This window comes from Sinocyclocheilus anshuiensis, unplaced genomic scaffold, assembly GCF_001515605.1.
Source record: "Sinocyclocheilus anshuiensis isolate Anshui unplaced genomic scaffold, SAMN03320099.WGS_v1.1 scaffold715, whole genome shotgun sequence".
In the NCBI taxonomy this organism is placed as follows: Eukaryota; Metazoa; Chordata; class Actinopteri; order Cypriniformes; family Cyprinidae; genus Sinocyclocheilus; species Sinocyclocheilus anshuiensis.
In genome coordinates this window covers 1,472,285-1,476,623 of record NW_015551089.1, presented here as the reverse complement: position 1 = coordinate 1,476,623, position 4,339 = coordinate 1,472,285, and the positions used below count along the sequence as shown (strand labels likewise).

The window sequence follows — 4,339 nt, the reverse complement described above, 5'->3', positions numbered from 1 at the left end:
ACACACACACACACACACCTGTCGTATCACTTCAGAGGACATTGATTCATCAACTGGATCACAGTTGTTTACTTTGGGTGGCTTTTGAAGCATCAACTTTGAAGGCCCCCATCCATTTGCATTATATGGACTCAGAGATGGATTATTTTTCTAAAAATGTTAAATTGTGTTCATCTGAAGAAAGAACATCATATACATCTAGAATGCCAAGTGATTACGTAAATAATGAGAGATTTTTTTATTTTAATTTTGGGATGGAGTATCCACTTAAGGTAAAAAAAAAAAAATCAAATTTAGAAACTAGAAATGTGCTTCAAGGGGCCCAAGATAACCTTGTTAATTCCATAAAAAGATAAACATATTTTAGTGGTGAATAAAACACATTAAATTCTTGAATGGGGTGGGATCTCACATAGCACTAGCAATTAAGATATATGAACTGGCATGCTTTGAAAGAACGAGTACCCGGAAAATGACATGACATTCGGCTGCACCACAGTGGAAAGATTAAACTTCCACCATTATAAAACGGATAGTTCCGGTCCTTGATTCTGATTGGCTGAGCCACATTCGAAGCTGTTGTAAATTACACTACAAACATACACCTTTGTTTACGTTTGTCTGTTGCTTGGCAACCACTTTGTTGGAACCACAACTGTTTCTGAGGAACTACATTGTTTGGTGGAAGAATACTGTTTTTATTAATATCATTACACTTTATTTGCTCTGTTTTATTTTGTGAAACCTTACTACGTATATATGGAATAACCGATTTTTAAAAGCAATAAGCTCCGTGAAGCCGTGGTTTACATTTAGTCATTTAGCAGACGCTTTTATCCAAAGCGACTTACAATGAGGACAATAAAAGTAGGGATGCACCGATACTGAGCTCCTGTACTCGTACTCGTTAAAATGACCCAATACCAAACGCCGATACCACACAGCATGTGTTAAGTGCCATATTCAGATAAAGAAACAGAGACAACAGAACAACAGACAGCAGAATGGAGTTATTAGAGATTAAGGATGTCTACGAAGTATATGTATACAATGAATATAATGTTAAACATTCAGTATTGTCATACTAACAGCTGTCTTAATTTTTGGTTGATTGTAATCCATTACCTTTCTATCAAAGTTATCTAACATTATCAAGCTGATTTTTTCTGACACAGTTTAACTCTGAGTTCTTGTGATATTTTATTACCATTTTCTAAACTATAGCGAATAAACTGTCATAATGTGAGAAATGTTGAAGGTGTCTGAATACATTTTGGTTTGACTATCTATTTGATAAATGAAGTTAACCAACTAACATTATACATACTCTTTTGGTTTCTGTACCCAATATTTAAAAAATTTACAAATGCAATAAAAATATCGGTACTCGGTATCGGCAAGTACAAAAAATAAAAGTATCGGTATCGGGCGAGTACTGGAAAAAGTGGTATCGGTGCATTCCTAAATAAAAGCAGTCAAAACTAACAAAAGAGCAACAATATATAAGTGCAAATGACAAGTCTCGGTTAGCCTAACACAGTACACGTAGCAAGGTATATATATATATTATACACACACACAAAGAAAAACAAGTACAGTGAATTTATAACAGCTAAGGGGGTTTTAGGCAACAACGCCCCTTAGCTGTTATAAATTCACTGTAAACCACGGCTTATTGCTTTATTTGAAAATGGCACAACCTCAGTGCTGTCAGAGACATAATCGGAGTGATTTTTTCATTAGTGCCACTGATTACAACAATGCTTTAAACAGCTCTCAACCGCAGGTTAGTGTGCAAATCCTCTTCAAATAACTTACTGCCCAACAAAAACGGAGATCTGCTTCCCTCTCCTGCTAAACAGCTCGGTAATATAATAACAGGGTGGAGCATAAAACAGACTGAAGGTTAATAACCAAGTTTGAGTTACTGAAAGCATAAAACAGACTGAAGGTTAATAACTAAATCTGAGTTACTGAAAGCTATCATTAGATGAACCAGGCAAACTGTGTGGACAACTCCTTCCTGCAGTGAATTGTTTTACTTCGTTCACTGGTTAATGCATCTCTACGGATAATGCTGCTAACGTCAATAAACAAAGTTAGTTACTACTGTGAGCTGACAGGTGATTAAACTGCTGAAGGATGTAAAACAAAACAAAAAGAAAGGGCTAAATATGCACAGTATTTTAGCATGCAGCAGTGTTGCTCATGTGCAGATGTTTAGCATTCATGCTAACACACGGCATGGTCTGAAAATTAAATAAAGTAAGCGGCAAAACAACATGAATAAAGACAAATCCGGTTTCATGTGTACCTCTTAATTCACGCAGAGAATGCATTTCTTCCAACCTCCACATAAACACAAGATTTCTATTGATAATCCACGCTTCTTAGTTCCGTTATGGAGGTACTTTAGTTTGCTACTGTGAAAAGGGAACAACAGATTCGTTTCAAAATGGCCGTCAACATTTTAGCGTAAAAGTCATCAACAGTCTACATTAAGTAAAATAAACAAACAAAGCTCATTTAAAGGCACAATATGTACGATTTTTTTATTAAAATATCCAAAAACCACTAGACCAGTGTTATATATTATGCTGACTTGTGTACTTACATTATCCCAAATGTTTTGAAGAATGTTTAAATACAGAGAAATAAGCTATTTTAATTAGTGACACAGACCGTGTCCATAGTGTCATTGTGTCGCCTGCCAATGACGTCATACACCCTCGATTTCCGGTTTTGTTTTGTAGAAAACATGGAAACACCAGAGACGCTTTAATATGTTGTGCGTTTTATTAGACAGGTGACGACCGCACAGAGTAGCATAATAATAGAACTTTCAAATGTATTTAGTATGATAAAACAGCGCTGCTTTTTTTCCCCACATACGCACGACCGGAAGGAACGGAAGCGGTCGACTGTGGCATAATAAAAGCTCCGCTGCTTTCGAGCCGTGTGTCACGCTCGTTCAGCAGCCTCGTTTCGCTTCGACGACTTTCAGCCTCACCCTGCTTCATTCTACTACGTTAATAAATCATTAGCTCATCCATGAACATAATTTCTGCCCGAGTCCCGTCGGATTGCATCGGCTGTGGGGATGAAGACGACAACTCCCATGATTCCACACTCAGTCACAGCGTCATCTAACTATGCCTTTGCCTCTTTGTTTATTCTGAATACACGCCACACATACTGTGCCTTTAACAAATATGCTCCTTTAATATTCAATAAAGTATTACATAATCAGCATACTTTTTTTTTTATTTTTAATAAAGATATATAGTCGTCACGAAAAACAAAATCAACCTCTAAAAGCAAAACGTGAGTAGAAAAAATATATATTTTCCAACTAATACTTTGGTATTAGTTGGTCCTGGGGCCAGTTGCATAAACTTAGCCTCTATTGACTAACTAGCATTTAACCAAGTGGTAATCAGTCTTACTTTTCAGATTCAAATTCAAATTACTTTTAGACCAATCTACCTTTTTATGTAACTGGTTTTAAAAAAGTTATGACCAGTCCTGCAGAAAAAAAAAACAAAAACAGATGACTAACTTATAAGACTAGTCTAAACAGTTTATGCAACTGGCCACAAATTATTATTATAAATTTAAAGTGCAAAAACAGTTATTTGAAAAATAAATGCAATTTCAAGTCAAGTCAAGTCACCTTTATTTATATAGCGCTTTATACAATACAGATTGTGTCAAAACAGCTTTATGGTGTCAAACAGGAAAATGGTTTGTCAATAATGCAAGAGGACAATAACAAACAGTCAGTTTTTCAGTTAAAGTCAGTTCATTGATGATTCAGCGATGCCATCATTCAGTTCAGCTTTCTTCCAATAGGCTTAGTATCTCTGCAATCAAGCCACCAATATTGTCAGAAATTAACCCATTTGTGCCCAAATTTTTCTGAACGGTTTCATGCATATAGTCATATTAATAGTGTCCTATGTGAACATGTTCTGCATTTATTTTCCCCAGGTTTTAGTTTTTTTTCTTGAAAATCCAATACTTGAATGTGCGGCAACTATAGTTGCCGGTGGGCAAATATGTTGTATGCACCCCTTCAATGTCAAATTTAAATAGGAGGAGAGCATTTGGCATTTAACTCAAAATAACTGCTTTCAACTGATCAATCTTTATTCATAAACAAATTCATTATGCATAAAAGTCGAAGAACATTCAATGCAAACCCCCAAAAAGTTGCATCTTATAATCTCTTGAATATGATAACACAAAATCCATTTGTCTTAAAGTGGTGGAACATAGTGCAGAACAAAGTGCAGCCATTAAGTTGCCCCAACAGGGTATTGTGTATCAAAAAGTTAAA

The 4,339-nt window shown here is 35.6% G+C and overlaps 1 protein-coding gene across 1 annotated transcript in view; it reads right to left on the bottom strand.

The window, feature by feature from the left end:
* Window positions 1–2,420, bottom strand: part of LOC107662613 (zinc finger protein 106-like) — a 22,405-nt gene extending 19,985 nt beyond the window's left edge. The window contains exon 1 of the mRNA XM_016452697.1: window positions 2,315–2,420. The gene's annotated coding sequence lies outside the window, so the exon portion shown is untranslated. The remainder of the gene's footprint in view (window positions 1–2,314) is intronic.
* Window positions 2,421–4,339: the final 1,919 nt, after the last annotated feature.